The 23,616-nt window shown below is 51.4% G+C and overlaps 1 long non-coding RNA gene across 1 annotated transcript in view; it reads left to right on the forward strand.

Moving 5' to 3' along the window:
• The window catches only part of LOC113875455, a 248,746-nt gene extending 228,457 nt beyond the window's left edge, over positions 1-20,289 (forward strand). Inside the window, exons 4-5 of the long non-coding RNA XR_003506248.1 lie at positions 12,016-12,180; positions 20,012-20,289. This is a non-coding gene — a long non-coding RNA (uncharacterized LOC113875455). The remainder of the gene's footprint in view (positions 1-12,015; positions 12,181-20,011) is intronic.
• Positions 20,290-23,616: the final 3,327 nt, after the last annotated feature.

Below are 23,616 nucleotides of genomic sequence, written 5' to 3' on the forward strand. Positions count from 1 at the left end.
ACCCCCTAACCTACCCCTCACAGACTCTGACCTCCCAGCCTAGGTTTAACCTGCTCTTCACCATTGCAGCTATGCCATGGTCCCCCACTCTTATACTTGATAAACCTATCCTTAATATTTTTTTTTGGAAGAGACCCTGATTCTGGGAAAGATTGAAAGCAGGAGGAGAAGGGGGCAACAGAGGATGAGATGGTTGGATGGCATCACCAACTCAATGGACATGAATTTGAGCAAACTCATGGAAGCCTGGCATGCTTCAGTCCATGGAGTTGCAAAGAGCTGGACACGACTGAATGACGGAACAACAATCCTTAATATCCCATTCTTTTTCATTTATTTTATTGATGTCTAGTTGATTTACAATGTTGTGTTAATTTCTTCTGTATAGCAAAGTGACTCATATATACATATATACGTTCTTCTTCATATTCTTTTCCATTATGGGTAATCGCAAGATATTGAATACAGTTCCCTGTGCTCTATGGTGGGACCTTGTTGTTTATCCATTCTGCATGTAATAGTTTGCCTCTGCTAAACTCCATCCCTCCCCCTGCCTCCCACTTGGCAACCACAAGTCCTTCTCTATGCCTGTGAGTCTGTTTCTGTTTTGTAGACAAGTTCGTTTGTGTTGTATTTAGATTTTACATATGTGTGATATCATGTGACATTTGTCTTTGTCTGACTTCATGTAATAATCTCTAGGTCCACCCAAGTTGCTACAAATGGCATTATTTCACTGTCTTTATGGCTGAGTAATATTCCACTGTATATATGTACCACATCTTCTTTATCCATTCCTCTGTTGGTGGACATCTAGGTTCTTTCCGTGTCTTGGCTGTCATGAATAGCCCAGCTATGAACATAGAGGTGCATGTATCTTTTTGAATTTTGCTTTGTCTGGCTTACTATGGCATTCTTAAGTATCCCATTCTTAAATATCACACACTTTAGCTCAACAAATATTTGTCATTGGGTGAGAAGATGGATGGTTGAATGGAGGTGGGTTGGATGCATAGATGGATGGTTAGAAGAGAGGAGGAAGGTGGAGGATGGATTGACAGACTAGTGCACTGACAGATGGATAGATGAATGGTTGGACAGATGGAGTAGTGGATGGATAGAGAGAGAAATACAGTAAGTCGGTTGAACTATCTCAAACCTGAACGTCCAACACGTGCAGCAGAGATGACTGGATCAGCTCAGAGAGACATCTAGAAAAGTCACCGGTGTGCTGAGACCAGTCTACAAAGCAAGAGGGAGATGGCCCCGCTCGCACAGCCCTCTGAGTTCAGAGTGCTTGGCCCCAACCTCCAGTGGGAGCTGGATGGACAGGCCACAGACAAACTGACCATACCCCTGGTCATAGCCAGCGCTTCCGTTGCAGGTCAACATCACTGCTGGGCTGGCTCCTTATCTGTAAAATGCGATGTCATTCCCTGAACCTGTGTGTGGTACTTTCCTAGGGGCTGCTCTCACAAGTTACCTCCAACCCGCTGCCTTACACTAGCAGAAGTGTATTCCCTCCCAGTCTGGAAACCAGGAGCCAGGAATCCGTGTCAAGGCAAAAATTCAGGGTCATCACAGCCGTGCTTCCTCTGGCGGCTCCAGGGAGAACCCATTTCCTCACCCTTTCCAGCGTCCCGTGGCTGCTGCCTTTTCTTGGCTTGTGGCCCTGTTACTCAATCTTTGACCACATGGCTTATACTCTTCTCTGTGTGAAATCTTCTGCTGCCTCTGTCTTAGGACACTCGTGATCACATTAGGGCCGGCCCAGCTCTTCCAGCATAATCCCCTCATCTCAAGATGCTTAGCTTGGCCTCATCTGTAAAGTCCTGTTTGGACCATATGAGGGAACATTCGGAGGTTCCCAGGATTAGGAATTAGGACATGGTCTTCGGAGGCCATTGTCCAGTCTGCCATAGCGTCCCATACACAGTCACTGCTCAATACGTATCAGCTGTCTTGATAGTAACAATTATCTAGCACCACACTGACCATCTGAGAAGTGGGAAAAAAAAAATATTGTTCTCTTCTCTGCGTCTAGAAAAGAGAATCGTGACTGTCTCACGCGTTTGTTTGGAAAACACAAACATCTGCTGTTTGTCTGACTGAGGGCCACCCCACCGTTTTGTGGCCACAGTCACTGCGGTCACTTCCCCCAAAGGGTCAGTCAACAGAGAGTACTGAGAAAGCTGCTTGGGGGAACTGTTTGTTGCCCCAGAGCCTGAGGATCAGCAAAGCAGAAGGCAGCCAGCCATGGCGGGATTATTCAGAGTCAAGAGAACCTGACCCAGCAAACGCTCAGGAGAAACGGAACCCACTTCCAAGCGAGCTGCTGGACGCCAGAGAGACCGCAGCTCGTGCCAAGACCCCAGAGCCTTCCCAGGACACGGCCCTTGAGATGCAGATTAAAATGCCATCTGGTTTCTGCCCTATGTCTGACCTGAAAAAAAAAACAAAACACTTTGAGAGATGGACGTGGGGGTAGAGAAAAGGATAAGGAACACTTCTGGGAAAATTGTGTGTGTTTTTCCCTGTATTTTTGGTCACTTTAGAGCAACTTTGTTAACTCCTCCCAGGCTGGAAGAAATTCACTTCTTTTCAGATTCAGATTAATCCCAATGACGGATGCGTCACTGAGAAATTTTAATAGGGGCTGGATATTAAAGATGATATTGTCTTTTTAAATTTTTATTGAAATATAGTTGATTTACAATGTTGTGTTAGTTTCAGATGTACAGCAAAATGATTCAAAAATATATTCATTATATATTATATATATAATGTATATATGTGTGTGTGTGTGTGCCCAGTCACTTCAGTCGTGTCTGATTCTTTGAAACCCCATGGACTGTAGACTGCCAGGTTCCTCTGTCCATGGGATTCTCTCAGCAAATATTCTGGAGTGGGTTGCCATTTCCTTCTCCAGTGGATCAAACCCATGTCACCTGCATTGCAGGTGGATTCTTTACCGTCTGAGCCACCGGTGAAGCTCATATATATACATATGTACCTATAGGTATATATGTATGTGTATTATATAGGAACATATATGTGTATACATGTGATGGGCTTCCCTGGTGGCTCAGATGGTAAAGAATCCACCTGCAATGCAGGAGACCTGAGTTCAACCCCTGGGTTGGGATCTCCTTCTGAAGGAGGGCATGGCAACCCACACCAGTGTTCTTGCCTAGAGAATCCCCACAGGCAGAGGAGCCTGGTGGGCTGCAGTCCATACACACACACACACACACACACACACATTCTTTTTAGGATCCTTTCCCATTATACGTTATTACAAGATAGTGTAGTTCCTTGCTCTGTACACTAGGTCCTTGTTGGTTATATGTTTTATATATACTGTAGTAATATGCTAATCCCAAATTCCTAGTTTATCCCCCCCCCCCCGTTTCCCTTAGGTTCATTTTCTGTGCCTGAGTCTATTTCTGCTTGGCAAATAAGTTCGTTTGTGTCATTTTCATGTTCTACATATAAGCAATGTCATATTTGTCTTTCTCCGTCTGACTTCACTTAGTGTGACAATCTCTAGGCCCATCCATTTGCTGCAAGTGGCGTTATTTCGTTCTCTTTTACGGCTGAGTAATATTTCATTGTGTGTGTACACCACATCCTCTTTATCCATTCATCTGTCTATGGACACTTAGGTTGCTTCCATGTCCTGGCTACTTTAAATAGTGCTGCAGTGAACATTGTGTGTGCATATATCTTTTTGAATTATAGTTTTCTCTGAATATATGCCCAGGAATGGGATTGCAGGAACATATGCTAGCTCTGTTTTCAGTTTTTTAAGGAACCTCCATACTGCACCAACTGACATTCCTATCAACAAAGTAAGAGGGGTCCTCTTTCTCCATATTGTCTTTGCCATTCATTATTTGCAGACTTTTTTGATGGTGGCCATTCTGGCCCATATGAAGTGGCACCTCATTGTAGGTTTGATTTGCATAAAGAATGTTTCTTTGGTGTGATGCTAGCATTGGGATTCCGGAGGGGAAGTCTAACGTATTTGTGTGCGGTCTATGAACACACCTTCAAGTTTTCTTTCAAACAGATCCACAGATACATAAACACAGACCTCTGAAGCAAATATGGCACAAGGGTAACAGCTGTTGAATGTGAGTGGTGGGGAAACACTGGTGTCCACCACTCTCAACTCCTCTGCATGTCTGAAAAGTCTTCATAACACCAAGTTGTGGGGTGGAGAAAGAAAAGACGGTTAAAGGAAACAAAGAGTTCCACTGAATATTGTTCAAGGCCCAGGTGGATGGGCTGGGGCACCATTTAAGGTTGAAAGGAAACCTTCAGAGACCGGAGGCTCCTAGGAACAAAGATACAAAATCTGGGCTTCTGGGGCAAGGACTAAAAGAAGGAGATGGGACAGGGAGAGGATGCAGTGGTGAGGCGCTTTCCTGGTGTAAGGACATTGGCGGAACCGAAGCCAGAGCACCAGTGGGGCCGTGGGGAACTGCGCAGCACTGTCAAATCACTGGGTGTAGCTCAGTGCATCAGATGCCAGCCAAGGACTGTGTTAAATGTCAGTCAGTAGCAGGAAACAGGGTGGGTTCTGAGAGTTTGAAATGCAGCTGCTCTGAGTCTGCTGTGTTGGGGGAGTTTGCTCTGTCCCTTTTAACACAGACGAAAAGGGAGACCTGGATTTCCAGGGGGAAGAGCTCCACCAGGATCCTGCAATCATGGGCTTTTAGGCTGTAGTAGACATCGAGGCTGACATACTCAGCCTTCCTCCCCCCACTCTCCATCTTTAGTCTAATCCAATCATCAGTCCCACCCCTCCAGAGTGATTGGCTCAGGAAGGGACATGTGACCAGTTCTGGCCAATGAACTGGAAGACAGTGACAGCCAGGGGCCTTCTGGGAGAATCTCCTGACTTCCAGGAGAGCACCATGGGAGAGATGGTCTCTCTTCTTCCGTGATGCCTGGAACCACGGCCGCCATCTTGTAACCAGCATGAGGACAAAGCCAACGTCATGGTGGGCAAGACAGGGTGACAGGAAGGACCTAGCTCCTTGAGGACACCTCTGGGCCATGGACCAGCCAAGCCTGAAGCCTCCCTGTAACTTCCTGTTATGTGACATCATACATATCCTTATTCTGGAATTCTGTCAACTTCCATGCAACTTCCATGCCTGTTCCTGATACAAGACCAGGAAGCTGAAGCTGTGCTGGTGTGCATGGTGCTTTTGCCCGAGTCAGGGAAGCCGTATCTTCCCCAGCCTGTGGAGTGGGCTACAGTTGGCTTTCAACCCAAACTGGCCCCCTACTCCAGGAACCCCCACACAGCGGACAGCCCACACAGCGGTCACAGAGAACATCTGGCAAAGTCCCCAGGTCCCCCTGCCAGACTGGTACACCTGCAGAGACCGAGAGCTCCCTCCCTCCATTCCAGATAATGCTGGCCTCAGAGAAGTTCAGGTGGGGGCGGGGGTGCCAAGGGCTGAATGCAACCCCCCTCCACCCCAGCTCAGTCCGCCCTTCATGTGTGCTTTGTTTTGAACAATTCACATTTCCTCGAGTCTTACAAAGTGCTATTTCCGTGCAACTTCGAGCCCCACCCCACTTCCTTTCCAACCAGAGTGACCCCTGCATAGCTCTAATGGAAACCCTGGAGCCGACGAGGCTGGGGCCTGAGCACCTCCGACCATGCTCCCCCTCGCGTCTACCCAACCCGGCCCGGGGCCGCTGCCCGCTCTCGGCTCAGCTGTGGACCTGACGGTGGGTGGATACAAGTTTCCCGTGAAAGGTCCTCAGCCCCATGCAGATGTTTCCAGGGAGGATCCAAGCCTGCTCTGCTGGCCTCCCCCGGGATTCGGGCCCCGTGACCCCGGAAGTGAGAAGGCGCGAGTGGGGCGGGACGAGGGGAGGTGAGGCCAGACGGAGTTCAAGGGCCAGGATAGTACTTTGGTCTTGACTCCTGGGGTTTCAAGCGAGAGGTGGCCAGGCCCTTGACTTCTGTTTCTCACTTGAAGAGGAGACAGTTCCGCCTCCTCTCTCGACACGGAGCGAATCCCCTGGTGGGGCACGCTGGTCGGGAAGATACTGCCTAGGCTTCTGGAAGATGCGGGTGTGGCCAGGGCGGTGGAGATGGGGTGGGGAGCCAACCAGAACGATACAGCTGCTTCAGCAAGCACAGGCACCAGCCACCTTCTCCAGCCATAAACCTTTGCTGTCCTTTATCCCATTCCAGGAGCCAGGACACCGTAAAGATGCAGCTGTGTGCAGTAGTCAAAGATAGGAGTTTGGAGTCAGTTGGATACAAGTTCGGCTTGTTGTCAGCTGTGTGACTTTCAGCAAGTGACTTCACCTCTCTAGTCCTGTCTACGAAACAGGGATAACAGTAGCTCCCTCCCGGGGCTTTTGGCAGAACTTATTATGCACAGAGCATTTGACACACTCCCTGGCACATAGGAAGCATCAATAAACATGTCTGGTTATTGGTAAGAGTTCTCAGCACTTCACAGTTTGCAAAGCACTTTCATGACTGTTCTCTCATCAAGCTGAAGAACTGTTGCTTTGGCTCAAAAGGCAAAGTAGCCCATCCTGAGCCAAGAGTTCAGCTGACTCCCAGCCGCATTTCCCTCGCCCACCCGTTTCCTGCAGCCTCCACAGCCACTGACCCCGCAACACAGCACCCCCAGGCTGAGTTTCAGTGTTGATTCTAACTCGCCAGATGACTGGAGGCCAATCACTTCTTCCCCTTTCTTGTCCCAGTTTCTCCATCTGCAAAGTCAAATGCTGGATAGACCCCAGAGTCCCGTTTCCTTCCACCTACTGAGATATCTGCTAGACATCTGCCCTAATTGTGTTTTGAATATTTATTATGTGCCCTTCTCTGTCCCAGACACCATTATTCCATCAACATATGATTTCTAACCCTCACAGCAAACCCTGGGAGGTGAGCCATTTTATCCCCATTGCACAGATGGGGAAACCGAGGCTCGAAGAGGGGAAAGGACTTCCCAGTGTGAGTGGGGTAGAGATGGGATTTGAACCTAGGTTGGTCAGATTGAAAACTCAACCTTTAGTCATAAGATTGCCTCCAGTTCAATCCCTCCACAGACCCATGAGGTTCTTGGTAAATGACCAGACTTCCCCTTGGTCGACCACCTTGGAACTCGGTGGTACCGGTGAGACCAGGAAGACCAGAATCCTGGATGGGGGAGCCCTCTGGGTACCCAGCCCCTGACTGTGGCATGAACATCCCCAGTGCACCTGTGCCGTGCCCGTCCTGGGCCAGGTGTGCAGTTATGAGCAGACCAGAGGTGCCAAAAGTCACCAGGCAGCGGCCGAGCCACGTAATCGGAGCCTGGGAAAGTCCAGCAGGCTCTAGCCACGTCTTACTTTCCATCACACCCTCCTTGAGTCCCTCCTCAAGGCCGTGAGCACACCAGAGCCCCACCCCAAACACATATAACCCCCCCAGGAGCATCCGCAAATGCCTCACTCACTCCTGCGGTGCCTGGAGTAAACGGCAAGGAGTCTGTGTTCAGCAAATACTGTCTCTATTAGCTCGTGAATAAATGAGTCCGCAGAGGAGGGAATTCGTGGGTCTCACGCTTGAATCTAGAGCTCTTTGTTTCTTGTACATGCTGTGTAGTTGTAGAGCCCCTGATGTCATTTTATTCACAACATCTTTATTCGCTACTTAGATCCTGGGACTCTGTGTGTGGACAAAGAACTCACCTGCCTGCAGGTTGGGAGCTGGGTTCTATTGGTGGCTTCATTACTAATTCCCCGAGGGATGTGTAAACAATTTTCCCATCTCTCCAGCCTCTCTAGACCTAAGATTTTAGTATTCCACAGAGAAATCAGGGTTCTGACCCTCAAGGTCTTTAGGGAGCCGCTCCCACCAGCAGCTCCCACCCTGCCTGTGAGTGCCAACTGTGTGTGTCTCTCCCCAGCCCCGTGCTTAGAGATATCACACCAGGAGCTTAAGAGTTACACCATGGACTTTGACAAAGGCCCTTTATGCTTCCCTGAAGAACCTGTTAAATCTCTACGAGCTTATTCACTTTAAAAGGCCCAGATATCTTATAAGCATTTGGTCTGATCTTTAAAATTACTGTGCGTTTTGCAATAACGTCACAAAACATTGTTTTTCATTTTAATGAATCACTTTTAAATGTTTTTTATTTGGCTGTGCGAGTCTTAGTGGCGGCACTGAGGTTCTTGGATCTTTGTTGCATCACGCGAGCTCTTTAGTCACTATGCAAACTTCAGTTGCAGCACACGGGATCTAGTTCTCTGACCAGGAATGGAACCCAGGCCCCCTGCAATGGGAGCAGTCTTAGCCACTGGACCACCAGGAAGTCCCCATGAATCATTTTGAATGACCAGTTATATTCCTTTATCCCCTCCCCCAAATAGGCTATTGAAACACAGTCTGCCATGTGTGTCCTGGGTCTTGATACATCTGCCAGCCACTGGATTTTCCAGCTTAAAAAGCAGAGTACTGGGGAGGGGATGATGAGGGGGGGCGGGGGAGCAGAGAGGATTTTTAGGGCAGTAAAACTGTATGTGATGCTCTGACAGTGGATACATGTCACTCTGTGTTTGACCAAGCCCATGGAATATACAAGATCAAGATTGAACCCAAACTTAGACCATAGGATTTGGATGCCAACTGTGTGTCAGTGTAGGTTCATCAAGTGTACAGAATGCACACTCCAGTGGGACATGGGGATGGCTGGGGGTCACCGTGGGGGCCGTGGTAAGGCAGGGGTATGTGGGAACCCTCTGTACTTTCCACTCAATCTTGCTCTGAACCCGCTCGAAAAATAAAGCCAATTTTCTAAAAAATCAAAATTCAAAAGGAAAAAACCTCGGGGCATTGCCTGATTTCTAAGTGTCCTTCCAGATCTAAGAGTCCCTAGGGTCTTGTCTCCTTTAATGAGCACCAGTGAAAGTAGGATTTCCTCGTATTGGTTGTGGGGGATGTGCCTCGGTGCTCACAGGTGCCGGCCCACCACCATCAGATGTCTTTCCCCGTGTGGTCAGAGTTTGGGGAAGATGAGCAAGGGGAGGCTTGCTTCTTCCAAGGCTGTGGTTTCTCCAAGTACCGTTGGCTGCCTGCTTGGGCATCACCTGCCGAGTTTATCAAAATGCAGACCCCCAGGCCCTGGTGTGGTGGTGGTGGTGGTTTAGTCGCTGAGTCATGTCTGACTCTTTGCAACTCCATGGACTGTATAGTCCGCCAGACTCCTCTGTCCACAGAACTCTCCAGGCAAGAATACTGGAGTGGGTTGCCATTTCCTTCTCCAGATCTTCCCCACCCAGGGATCGAACCCACAACTCCTGCATTGGCAGGCGGGTTCTTTATCACTGAACCACCAGGGAAGCCTCCGCAGGCCCTACTGAGACCTGTTTTGATGATAAGCCTGGGAATAAGCAGTTCTCTGATTGCAGAGGACCAGTGCACAGGCTGGAGATGCAGGCAAGCCAGGCAGAGTCATCCCAGGCATGGCAGGACGGCCGAGTCTGTGCACCTCAGCTAATGGAGAAGGGCCACCTCCTGACCCAGGCAGCCCCAGGGCCACACCCACCTCCACCACCTACCTTGTAAACATCCCCCTCTCTGAGCCCCTGTGTCCTCAGCTGAAAAGTGGGGCTGGGGGACTCCCTCCCCAGAGTCGTGGGGAGAATTAAACTGGACACCCATGATCAGAAAGCACTTGGCACAGGTGAGCCCTCCAAATGCGGGTGTGCTCCTGGGGACACACCACCCAGCCCCCCAGGATGGAGACAGAGTGATGCCCCAGACACCACCCTCATGACGCATGCCATCAGCGGGAGGGCACCAGCCAAGGTCATGTCACACGGTGACAGGTGCCCCCAGGAAAATAAAGCCAGACATGCCAGGGAAAGTGAGCCTCTCTCAGAAGGTGACATCTGAGCAGACTCCAGGACAAAGGAAAGGAAAAGCCACATGAAGGACTTGGAGAAATGTCCAGGGAGCAGCCGTGCAGAGGTCCTGAGGCAGGACCACGAATAACACGTTTGAGGACAGCAAGGAGCCTCGTGCTGCCACAGGGGTGGAGGCGGTGAGGGGGCGACTTGGGGAATTGACCGGGGACTGGATCACATCGGCCCCCCAGTAACGCCACTCCTGGACATCATCCAAGAGAACAGTTAGCAAAACCACACACCCACGGGCATTTGCAGTATCCTCCCTAAGGATCACAAGCTTCCAAACTACCTGCCCGGCCACCTACACGGGGGCAGTTTCAGAGTGTGACACACCAGCCTGGTAGGTGCTCCCCAAACTCCCCAGGCAGTTGTGAAGATTGTAGCAACGAGGACAGTGTGCATGATATAATATGCTTTAAAAAAAAAATCACAGTTCAAAATACATACTTGCACCAGAATGAGACCGGGGGCTGAGAGGTTAGCGGTGGGCGTGCGGGGGTGGGGCGGAAAACAGTTCTGTTTTCCTTTTTCAAATTTTATATAATGCGGTTGCTGTATTATTTTTATAAATAAGGGGAAAAATGTGTTCAAACCAAACCAGTGGTGGGGTGAGGAGAGGGAACGGAGAGGCTGGTTTCCCTTCCTCATGATACCAACCCCCCCAACACCGATGTTTCGGGTTTTCTCATCTCCATCATGTCCTGGACCCAGCCAGCCCAGGGAGTGCAGTGCTCAGCCCGCAAAGGGCCGCGTGGATTCTTAGGAGCAGGAGAATCCTGCCCTACACTCCAAGAAGCAAAGCATCCAACGCGATGTCCAAAGCACCACTAGGTGTTTGTCCAGAGCAGGCAGAGGGGGCAGGGAGGGTGTTCTCACAGGACAGCTGGGAAAACCGCGCCCCTAAATACCCGCTGGCTTCTGCCTTACGTCCTGCCGTCTGAGACACATGTGGTCACCACGTGATGGAGGCTGACCTCCTCTCCCTCACGGCCGCGTTCAAGGTGAGGCCAGCCCCAGCTCCGGCTGAGCTCTGGGCTCACTGCCTCTGGCCCAGGGAGTTAAACAGCCTGTCGGCCCTCTCAGGCCACCAGTTCCCAGGCTCGCAGGCAGACCAGAGGCTGCAATGCCCCGTGTGCCTGCACACCGCCCTTGCAAGGGCCGAGAGGCCCAGAAGGACTCAGAAAACCGAGCCCTGCTCCTGCTGCTGCTTCTGTCCCCTCTCCCAGGCTGCCCTCCCCGCCTCCCCCAGGGGAAAGCCAGCCTGCTGGCTGCTGTTTTTCAGATTCCCAAATCCAGGGAGGCAGTTGGGGCACTGTTAACAGCCCCCAGGGTGGATCAGTGTCTGGGAATCCTGAGCTTCCACCTTTAAGTGTTTGCTTTCTGGCTCCTGACAGAATCTTGCTTTGTGTTGCTTTTTATTTCTGGGTCTTTGTTGCCACGGTGGACTTTCTCTAGTTGCAGTGAGCAGGACCTTCTCTAGCTGTGGTGCACGGGTTTCTTATGGCGGTGGCTTCTCTGGCTTCGGAGCACAGACTCTAGGGTACTCGGGCTTCCATAGTTGCCCGAGTACAGTAGCTGTGCTCAGTAGCTGTGGCACGTCAGTTTAGTTGCTCCACGGCACGTGGGATCTTTCCGGACCAGGGATCGAACTCATGTCCCCGCATTGGCAGGTGGATTCTTAACCACTGGAACACCAAGGAGTGGGAACTCCTGCCAGAATCTCTAGAGGGGAGGCAGGGCCGCAGGAGAGGAGTCCAGGGGAGCAAGTAGAAGGGAGGCGGGAGTGGGAATCTGTGAGACGGGTTGGGAGCCTGTGCGGCCCCTGACGGGCAGCCCTGCCCCAGGAGTTGGGTCTCACTTCACCACTCGCTCTCCGGGTGGCCTGGATGGGCAGGATTCCGGGGGACCCAGTGTCCTTACCAACACACAGAGGTCCGTCAGTCTGTCTTTAAAGGGCCTTCGGGCCCTGAGCTCCTGCCCCGGATGGTGTTGTCCCAATTCCTTCCGTGTCAGGCCAACACATCACCTTTGGCAGAATCACCGCCTCACTGTGGACCTTGTTTCTAATTCTAGCGGCTCCCTCCAGATCGCATCACCATCCCGATGACTATGGACTCCATAGCTTTCACTCTCAAACCCACCCCAAGGGGACCCACAGACGGAAAACCCATCATCAAAGAAGCTTCTACTGTGTGATTCTCCAGAACTAAACCTGCAGGGCTCCGAGGACCCCTCCAGGTGAGGTCCAGAGTCTGAATGGTTTCGTATTTTTATAACCCTCCCAGCTGCTCCCGACTCAACACGCGATGGGTCCGATTCGATGAACAGAAACTGGTTGGGAAGGGTGTGGTGGGGTGTCTGGTTGAAGCCCATCTGTTCGACGAGGAGCTGGGAGAGGGGTGGGGAGCGAGGGCCCCCCTCCATGTCGTGTGTGGCTTCTGCAGCTGCCCCGGCCGCAGGGGTGGGATGAGCCTCGGTGTCTAGGGGACAGTGATGCGGAAGTCCGTAGCCCAAGGCAGGCCTGCAGAGGCTGGAGAGAGAACGCCAGGTCCTGGCCTCCGCACGAGGGGCCCAGGGGTCCCGCGGGAGCCCTCACTTGCCATGTGGCCACTCAACCAATCTGAGCCTCCGGGTCCCCATCTCTGTGATGAGGACCGGGTGAACAGGGAATGGCACCCAGTGGGTCCCCTAGGCGGGTCCCACCCCCGTTCCCAGGGCCTGCGGGTGCTTCAGATCACACGACAAAGGGGAATAACTGTTGACAACGAGTTAACACAAGTTAATCAGCTGATTTAAAGACAGAGAAATTATTCCAGAGTGACCAAGGGGGTGTCCATTGTCACCGTAAGGTCCTTAGATGTGGAACAGGCAGGGCAAGGAGGGAGTCAAGGTGCGAGGAGAAGGACTCCACAGGTGGAGGGACCCGGGGCCTCTCAGATCTGGAACAGGCTAAAGGGGGCTACTCCCCAGCGCCTCTTTACCCCAAGAGCGTGTCAGCCCTCACCTTGCTCGGCTTGGAGCTGTGGGGCGTGGCCACCCTCTGCATGGGAACACTAGGCCAGGAGGGTGCCAGAAAGAGCCTGCTGTGGGAGAGGGCTTTGGGCAGGCAGTTTGGGGAAGGTCTGAGGATGGGGGTTCACCCTGGACTGGCACTGTGGGAGAGGGGGCTGGTCCTCTGATGGGGTCGGACTCGTGTACAGGAGAGGGGGCTGTAATGGATAGAGAAGCAGCAACTCCTTGTCTGAGCCAAGCAGAGACAAGGTTTGCTGGTGCGGGGGTGACCTGCCTCACTTTATCAGGACCTTGTGTGAGGCTGGGGTGCTCTCAGGTGGCTTATGCCCATCAGGAGGCAACACAGCCCGGCTGGGAGCCAGGCCAGGACCCGGGTGTCAGGGGGGCCTTTTGCTTCCTCCAGAGTACTTTGAGACCCCATGATCTGTAGCCCGCCATGTTTCTCTGTCCATGGGATTTCCCAGGCAAGACTATTCGAGTGGGTTGCCATTCCCTTCTCCAGGAGAAATCTCCCTGACCCAGGGATCGAAGGCGGATCTCCTGCATTGCAGGCAGATTCTCTACCATATGAGCCACCAGGGAAGCCTCAACAAGAGTGAACCTTTTTCAAATACTCTATGATTCTTGCATTTCACATTGGCCCCCCTCTGTTCAGGCTCCGGATGGGGTCTTGAACTCTTCCTGGCTCCACACCACAGCTGGTCCATCTGCAGAACTGAGCCCTGTTTCCCAGGGCATTTTCCATGTAACACTAGTTTCACCAGAGTGGTGGAATAAAAGGGTTCCCTGGACTACTGAGTTTGGAAAGCACCAAGTTCCCTGCTGCAGGACTTCTCAGAGCCTTTAAGAGGCACCTGTGTGTTGTGAGATGCCTGGAAAAAAACCGGGATACTCTCAAAACTTGTTTGGATAGAAAACTCTTGGGGGTTTTGTTTGGGTTTTTTTCAAGGTGCAGTGACCTATGGAATAGAGTTTATAAAGTGCTGAAATAAAGGAGGTCTAAAAACTGATGTCCACCCAGGAGGCTGTGGGCTCCTGAGGAGCTAAGGACACTGACAAGGGGTCCCCATCCCGCTGTTTCTCACACACACATATGTGACCCCTGGTCAGATGGACTGGAAGCTGCTGTGATTAATTAAGGACAACTCTGTTGGCTGAAGCATGTAACAGAATTCAGCACCTCATTGGGTACTGGTGGGGGTTCCCAGTGTGTGGAGATTTAACGTGAAGCCCCCAAAGAGCCCCGGGTGGTCTGCTCTCACCCTGATGTCCTGGAGGCCTCGGGTGCCTCTCCAGCCGAGCCGCTTCCCTGTGCAGGCTTCACCCTTGCCACTCCCTCCATGGGGATGCCCCAGCTCCACCTTGCCCACAGCAGCTGCCCTCCCTGCCTCTCGGCCAGGCCAGGGCCCTGCTGCATTCTCCGGCTTCCCCCCCCCAGTCTTCTCCAGCATCTTCCACACTGTGGTCTGCATGGATTCCTCTCTCCTCTGGTGGTGTCTGTTTTGTTCTATCGCAGACACCAGGCTTGGTCCACAGTAGATGCTCAGTAACCACGTGTTGAGTGGATAAATGAATGGCCTCTGCAAGGGGTTTTAACACTGAAAAGGCTCTCTGAGACTCAAAACCCTGTGGACGCCACCGATCAAAAGGATGAATTCAAGTAGTAACAGTTAAAAAATACGTATGTGTGCGTGCTCAGACACCTCAGTTGTGTCCAACTGTTTGCGACCCCATGGACTGTAGCCCACCAGGCTCCTCTGTCCATGGGATTTCCCAGGCAAGAATACTGGAGCTGGTTGCCATGCCCTTCTCCAGGGGATCTTCCTCACCCAGGGATCAAAGCCGAGTCTCTTATGTCTCCCACATTGGCAGGCAGATTCTTTACCACTAGCGCCACCTGGGAAGCCCTAAATACATAGGTGAGGCGTGGCAGCCAAGGAGTGTGGGGCTGCCTGGGGGAGGGAGCAATGAACTTGTTCTAAAATGGACTGTGGCGACGGTTGCACACCCTGGGATACTCAAGGCCATGAATGGCACACGTGGCGGCGAGTGGATCGTACGCCAGTGACTCAGATCTCAAAGCCGTTACAGACAAGAGCTGAATCTGGGTGAGAAAGTAGTAGAGTGTTCTTTGTGCTATACCTAAAGCTCTTCTGTACACTTCAGATTGTTCCCCCACCAAAAGATAATCTTCTAAATGGCTGTATCACGTTCCTCTGTCTGGAGAGAGCAGGGCTTTAGGGTCCCCCCCCACCTCCTTCAACAGGCACTGACTCTGCATTCAGGCTGTGCCTCGCATGTCATTGTGAAGAGGACCCTAGGTGGGTTCATTTGCTCCATCCTCAGCACCTCCCTGGGACCTAGACCTTATCCGCTGACCCATCGTGCAGATGAGAAAACTGAGGCCCCTGAGGAGAATAGCTGGGGAAATTGCCAGCACCCAGTAATGAGAGGAGGAAGACCCTGACCCAGGACGTCTAACCAAAGAGTCCAGACTCCTGCCTCCTGAGCCGCTGAATGCAGGATGGGTGTCAGTTACAGGCTGTGGGCCCAGAGACCAGCCCTGTGAAACATTAGGCGGGCTGCTGTTTTTTCCAAGAGGGTCTAATTCGGTCTCTGGCACATGTCTTGCCCACAGCACCTGGGCCGCCTCTGACCAGAGGGGCCACAGAAACCTCAGGAGCCCGTGTTGCAAGAGCGCAGCCCTGCCACACGGCCATGCCAGCAGCTGCCCAGGAAGACACCACCGCGGGTGGCCGGGCACAGGTGTCACCAGGGGTCGGGCCGCCCCAGCAATGCTTGGCGGGGATGCCAGACCTCCCCCAGGGACCCTCCGTGACCCCCCACCAGCCGGGAGGTGAGGTCCTGAAACCAAACCTCCCCGACCAGTTCCCCTTCCAAGGGCCTCGAAACATGGGACTTCCACCCAGGGCTCCTTTCGGGGAGTCGCTTGTTCCTTCGGGCAGGACGTGGAGCGCTGGATTCAGGAAGTCACAGGGCGCCTACTTCGTGTTTTCGCTTTTCTTATCAGAAAGGTGCGTGACTAATCCCAGGAGCCGGGCACCTTGGTGCTGTGGAACTACCTTGGTGTTTGGGGTCCTTGAAACTCCGTTTGTTTCTCATGTATGCACGTCAAGGTAGGGGCCTGAGCCGAAACGAAATTCATAATGAGAAGAGCCGAAATAGAAAGGAGAAGAGTGGGAGACGCCCCGGGAGCCAGTCACACGCTCCAAGCCTAAGCCACCACCAGGGTCTCTGCACGGGTGGGCACCCCACTCCCAGTGACCTGGCTGAAAATCAGCATCATCCCAGCAATAGCCAGCTCCTGAGCCCCCAGAAATCTGGGCTCCACCAATGGGCTGCTGCCCAACACACATAATCACTCTTCTCCTCCAAGCCTCAGTTTCCACATCTGAAAAATGGACGACAGTAACATCCACCCACTGGGTTGCAGAAGACCAAACTGACATGCCCATAAATTGGTACTATTAATTCTAACTGCTTATAATTGCGATTTATTCTATCTGACAGTGTGATCCAGCTGCAACTGTTCCACCCCCTCGTGCTCTAAACATCATGCCGAGAGTTGTCCCCGATCCTTATACAACCATTAGAGCAATCTGGTGAGGAGGGCTCATTATTCCTAATTTTAGCAACTTACAACCAGAGGCATATTAATACGTCTTTCATTACCTGAATGTCATTGACCAGAGTGTGTCAATATTCCCTTACATAACAAATTGCTGGCCACAGGCGTAAAGTTTCTGCAAAATTTTCCTGGGCAATAATGTGTTAAAGTGAGGAAACTGAGCTTATTAGCACCACATGGCCTGTCCAGAGTGGATTGAGATTTGGGGCCTTAAACAACTTGTTGTTCAGTCACTCAGTTGTGTCCAACTCTTTGCAACCCCATGGGCTGCAGCATACCAGGCTTCTGTGTTCTTCATCATCTCCCGGAGCTTGCTCAAATTCCTGTCCATTGAGTCAGTGATGCCATCCAACCATCTCATCCTCTGTCGCCTCCTTCTCCTCCTGCCCTCAATCTTTCCCAGCATCAGGGCAATTTAGGATCCTCTTTAAGAGAAAGAAAACAATAAACGAACTGAATTTTTAAATTTTTAAATAAAAAGAATCCAAAATTCAGCACCCAGTCCAGTAAAGAACCTGTGCAAAAAAAAAAAAAAAAAGGAGCACTAACATGTCAGCTTCATGAGCCCTGTGGCACCTTTGGTACTGAACCAGCATCCCCCAAGGCTGAACAAGCCCAGACCTGGGCCTCAACATCCTCCTCGTGCAAGCAAAATGCATGTCACCCTGGGCCCTGCAGGAGGAATAAGGAAGGGGTACAGATGGAAGGCCGGCATGGAGCCATGGAGGTGCTGAGGGAACCAGAGGGCAGGGAGAGGCTGAGAGGGAGACACGTGGGAGGGAGGTGGGGAGGAGGTGGCCAGACAGGTGGATGAGGGGCAGCCCAGAGCGTAAGCCATAGAGTGTGCCGCTGCCACTGATGGTTAAGCAGTGTGGGACCCGGCCACTGGCCCACTAAGAGCCCCTAGGTCATTCTCCTTAGCTTCTGTGTGGATGATGAAGCAGAGCAAGCAACCTGGAGACCAGTTGGGAGGCTGTCATGACTCAATTATAACTAATGTAAATAGCTGCCTGGACCAGGGGCCACCATACTGGACAGCACAGCACCAAGTCATCATGGGGTTCAGGCTAGGGACTTGAGATGGCATCAGATGTGTGTGGCTCATGGCCAGATGTTGGCAGGAAAACAGTTACCCCACTAGGGTAGTAGTCCAAGGCAAGAGATGGTGGGGGCCTAGAGGGAGCCAGGTGGGAAGGGTGGCACTCAGGTTTTTAGACTCTGCAGCTGTCCTTAACTGAGAAGCCAGGAGGGGAAGCAAGCTTTGGGGGTGAGAGCAGTGGTTGATGGTCTTCCCAGATGGCTCAGCAGTAAAGAACCTGCCTGCCAATGCAGGAGACGCCAAGAGATGAGAGTTTGATTCCTGGGTCGGGAAAAGCCCCTGGAGGAGGAAATGGCGACGCAATCCAGTATTCTTGCCTGGGAAATCCCATGGACCGAGGAACTTGGCGAGCTATAGTCCATAGGTCACAAAGAGTCGGACACAACTGAGTCACTGAGCTCACAAAGCAGTGGTTGATATAACGAACTCAGGTTAAGACAATTTGAGTTTGAGGTGATGGTGGGCCATCTTGGCAGAGAAATCAAGGAGAGGTTCATCAGACAGTTAGGGAATCTATCACACTGGTGCTGAAGATGTGGATTTGGAAGTCATCAGCCAAGGGTGGTGGATGTGAGCCGGTGATGGTACAACCCTAAGAGGTGGCAGACGAAGTAACAAATACCCACCTGGACACTTCAATTATGACAGCAGCCACCGGGCTTGCGTTTCCTTGACAGATGCCCATCAGGATAGCAACAGCTATGTGTGTCAAGCTCTGTCACTACCAAGCAGGCACTCTGTGTGAATTACACATCCCTGCTGCCCCACTGTGCGTTCAGGGCTGAGGTTGCCACTACATGGGGGGAAGCTTCTCTCTTCACACACTAGAATCAGGATTTAAAAATAAAGAAAAATAAACCTTGGTTCAAAATTAGCACAGGACTCGCTACAAAGAACACAAGACATGGCTTCCTGTATGTTTTTTTCTTCAGCTTTTTTTAAGACTTCCAGAAAAGTTTCCTCTGCAAAGCTGAGACCAAAAGGGTAAAAAATGCAAATGTGATGGTCCAACTTGAACCATCATCTGTATGCACCCGGCCCAGCACAGTCACATAGAGACTAGAGAGAGAGGTGTCTGAGTCCTAAAGTCTGCAAACAGGAGCTGCCTGGAATTATGTGGGGCTATGGGAGGGCTTCCCTAGTGACTCACTGGTAAAGAACCTGCCTGCCAAAGCAGGTGACATGGATTCGATCCCTAGGTCAGGAGGGAGAAGGAAATGGCAACTCACTCCAGTATTCTTGCCTGGGAAATCCCTTGGACAGAGGAGCCTGATGTGCTACAGTCCACAGGGTCACAAAGAGTCAGACACACGACTTAGCAACTAAACACCAATCAAGACTGTGGGCTCCTTTGGGGCAGAGGCAACTCCTTTAACTATGTGTCCCAAGTCTGTCCTCATGTTTGGCTTAGTAGATGGATAACAGATGGATGGAAGGTGGACAGGTCGGTGGTGGCCCATTGAATGAACAAACTGTAGTCCTAAAAACTCCATTACTTGATGGCTGACAAGCCCCAGTCAATCCCCTTCCACCCTCTCCACTCTGACACTAGTCATCGGCCCAGCTGAACCGTCTCCCTTTTCTTGTAGCCAGTCAACACAGATGCAATATGGAGGGGACACCCACCCACCAAGCTGAAGTGGATATTCATTCATCCCTGACTTGGGTCACTCTGCCTCCAGAGCCTGGCAGCTGCCAGAGAAGCAACCCTTTCTGCAGAAGTGAGGAGAAAATGCTAGTCCTCAGTTCCCAGACTCTCTTGCAGCTGGGCAAAGCCACATGACCCAGGCTCACCAATCAAACGCTAGTCCTCACTTCCCAGCCTTCCTTGCAGGTGGGGGCAGGGGGTGGTGGTGGCAGACATGTGACCCAGGCTCACCAATCAGACACTAGTACCCACTTCCCAGCCTCCCTTGCCAGTGGGAAGCAGGTGGCAGACATGTGACCCAGGCCCACCAATCAGACACTAGTACTCACTTCCCAGCCTCCCTTGCAGGTGGGGGTGGTGGGATGGTGGCAGACATGTGACCCAAGTTCACCAATCAGATGCTATCCCTCACTTCCCAGTCTCCCTTGATTGGGTATCCTGTGACACAGGCTCCACAGGCAGACACTCCCGCTAGGTGAGTCTTACTTGGCTACCTGGCTGTGAGAAGTGAAGCAGTGGTCAGCTTCCTAGCCTCCTGCCACTTATTCCACCCTTCTGGTGTCCTGTCAGCAAACTCTTTTCTGGCATAACTAACCCTAACTTGACGACAGTTGGCATCTGCTGTTTACAACTAACGTTTGCACCTGGTTCCCACCTGTAGGGATTCATACAAGGTGGCTCTACCCTCAGAGAGCCCGGGACCTGGACCCAAAGGGCTGCAATGTCATCCTTGGAGGAGGAGAGGAGCACCGCCGCCCCATGCGGCCTGCTCCAGCCGCCCCCAGGAGGGCGGGGAAAGGAGAGCCTTGCTGTATTGCTGGCTGTAATCAGCCGCCATGAGACCCACCCTGAGCACCAAGGAGAAGTGGAAAGGGAGGCCTGTGTGCAGAGGTGTGACTACCCAGGGGGTGAGCACGTGTGTCAATGGCAGAGAAGGAGCTACAGGTAAGTGGAGCGAAGGCTCGCAGTGTTCTGTCATGATGAAGGTTCTGCCTGTGCCTTACTTTGCCAGTGAGGCTTCACTTATGTTGTGGTCCATGCACAGGTCTGGCCTGGCTGATCACAAACTTGGTTCATCTCTGTTTTTATAGCAGGGGAACAAAGAGATGGGGTAGAAATCTCGCTGTCGTCTGCTGATTAGGTGTAGTGTGCGTACTTACTTAAACGGAGAAGGAAAAGAACAGGATAACCTTGTATAAGACATAAAGGGACAAGACATGCTGCTGCGGAAGGCTCAAAAATTCTGCAGCATTTGCACCATGGCAGGAAGGGTGATAAGGGTCTGGTGTGATCTGCTCCCGCGTTTTGAGGCCCTTCAGGCTTATCTTGTTCTTTTGTCCTCTGGGCACCACAGCTTACACGCTGTGAAATGGGCAGCACAGTAGAGGCCATTCTTTCCACTGAGCAAGGGGAGGGAGGTCCAGAGCCATGATTTCTGTGAATGACCAGGCGGCGCCAAGAGCAGGCCACCAGCAGAGTCCCTGTGCTTTTCTAACAGGTAAGGGAAGGGAGGTCAAGAAGAGACGAGGAAGAGGAGCCAGAGCTGTCACTGAGGTCCTACAGTTTAGGAGGCTTTGGGCAGCACAGAGCAGAAAACTCCAGGTTCAAGGGACTATCTGCCCTTGAAAACAAAAATAACTAGGCTGAGGCAGCCTGAGGCTGGCACTCCTCTGCCACGCCCCCATCCAGGTGTCAGGGTCACCTGCAGGCTGGCAGTAAGGTGGCGGTGGCGGTTCCATACGTGCCCAGCAGAGAGGGACCTGCCCTCTCATAGGAGGAGACTGCCAAGAAGCCCCTGCAGGAATTGTGCTTATGGCCCACCGCCGTCACTCAGCCCGCAGCTCCTTCCTGAACCCTCACTGTCAGAACCACTGTCTTAGGAGTCAGGAATTCCAGCTGGCTCTGAGAATGGGACCCCTCTCCCTGAATCAGGCAGAGGAGGAGATGCCTGGATAAAACCTGGGCTCAGTGAGCAGGGAGGACGTGGGGAGAGGGACGTCAGCCCTCAGACAGCAGTGTCCCATCGCTGGCCACCCTCGAGGCACGCTCTGGTCTGTCAGCCAGACCTGGGCAGTTTCCTCGATCTGTTTCTTCATCTGGGTGTTGGGAACGACGCTCCCGTAAGGTTGCCGACGAGATGACAGATTCTCAATGGCTGTGCGTTCCTTTCACTATTATGAAGATGCTTTGTTGTCTCCTGGTTTCCCTACACTCTAAACCCTCCTCTGGGCCTCTAGTCACTGGTGTCCTTCGTGAGCCAAAGCCTGACAGGCTGTTTCCTCCAGACTCAGGCAGCTCGCTCCCACCTGGGCCACAAGGAAGTGCACTTTGGTCCCCATTAAGCAAGACTCGGGAACATCGGCTCCACCTGATAAACAGTTCAAACAGAGGCAGAGCACGAGGGTCAACTCTGGGACGTCTTAGTTGCTTCAGAACGTACTGCTGCCCAGCTCACACATTCATTCGTTTGGTTGTTCATTCAACAGACATGCCCTGAGCACTGACTACATGCTGGGGAGTAAACTGGACACCTTGAACACTCAGCTGCTAGGCTGAGTCTTTTTTTCTTTAATTGGTAGAAAATTGTTTTACAAATGTTGTGTTGGTTTCTGCCATACAACAATGTGAATCAGTTATATATATATATATATATGTATCCCCTCCCTCTTGAGCCTCCTTGCTCCCACATCCCACCCCACCCCTTGAGGTCATCACAGAGAGCCAGGCTGGGCTCCCTGTGTTACATAGCCACTTCCCACTATGCATCTGTTTTACACATGATAGTGTGTATGTTGATGCTGCTTTCTCCATCTGTCCCACTCTCTCCCTCCCACACTGTGCACAAGTCCATTCTCTACACTTGCGTCTCCATTCCATTCCTGCAAATAGGTTCATTGGTACCATCTTTCTCAGTTCATCCCACCCTCACCTTCCCCTGCTGAGTCCACAAGTCCCTTCTCTACTAGGTTCATAGTACCATTGTTCTAGATTCCACGTACATGTGCTGATGTACTTGTTTTTCTTTTTCTGACTTACTTCACTCTGTATAACAGGCTCTAGGTTCATCCACTTCACTACAACTGACTCAAATTTGTCCCTTTTTATGGCTGAGTAGTACTCCATTGTATGTATGTACATCTTCCTTATACACTCGTCTGTCATTGGACATCGAGGTTGCTTCCACGTCCTGGCTGCTGTAAATATTGCTGCAGTGAACGTTGGGCTACACGTGTCATGCGTCTTACAGTCTTGTGGTTTTCTCAGGGTACATACCCAGTAGTGGGATTGCTGGGCCGTATGGTAGATTTACTCCTCGTATTTTAAGGACTCTCCATACTGTTGTCCCTAGTGGCTGTATCCGTTTACATTCCCACCAAGAGTTCAGGAGTGTTTCCTTTTCTCCTCGTCCTCTCAAGCATTTATTGTTTGTAGATTTTTTTGATGATGGACATTCTGACCCATGTGAGGTGACATCTCATTGCAGTTTTGATTGGTGTTTCTCTAATAATGAGCAGTGTTGAGCATCTTTTCATGTGTTTCTTGGCCATCTGTGTGTCCTCTTTGGAGAAATGTCTGTTCAGGTCTGCCCATTTTTTGATTTGGTGTTTCTCTGATATTGTAGGTTGAGTCTTTATGGGAAGAACAGGCTTTTTTTTTTTAAATACCTTTGGCATTTTTGAAGCATTCCTGTCTTGAAATGAAACAGAAATTGTCTCACTTAGAAAATAATTCCTTTCCTCCCACACACCCTGAGACAAGGTGTCAGATGATGTTCAGATTTTCCAAGTACAAATCACCTTTAGGTCAAAGCCCAGTAACTCAGTGGAAGTAAAGGGAAATTTCTTAGGGCTGTGCTCATAGTGGTTTTAAATGGAAACATCTTGACTGTAACAGCATCATGGTTTAATTTCACACTAGAGAAAGGAAGAGCCGCTGTTAACCTCAAAACGAGGAAGACCATAATAGTCACCAAAAGAGAAAAAAAAACAACAAAAAAAACCCCAATCCTCTAAACCAGAAGCCCCTGATCGCAGGCTGGCCTGGAAACGTGTCAGGAATTTTTCCAAGGACAGACACCTGGAGGCTGACCCACCTCTCCTCACCCCAGGATGGCTGAGAGCTCGGCTTTCGGAGAACATGGGCTGAGTGGGAATTGGGTACGGGGAAATGCCAGTGAAGATGCTGGCAGAAGCGAGTCAGGAGGAAGTGGCTTTGTGAGTTGTCGACCTCACAGCAGGCCGAGCAGCAGAAACCGAACCATGCTGG

The sequence above is a fragment of the Bos indicus x Bos taurus genome, chromosome 18 (genome assembly GCF_003369695.1).
Source record: "Bos indicus x Bos taurus breed Angus x Brahman F1 hybrid chromosome 18, Bos_hybrid_MaternalHap_v2.0, whole genome shotgun sequence".
NCBI lineage: Eukaryota > Metazoa > Chordata > Mammalia > Artiodactyla > Bovidae > Bos > Bos indicus x Bos taurus.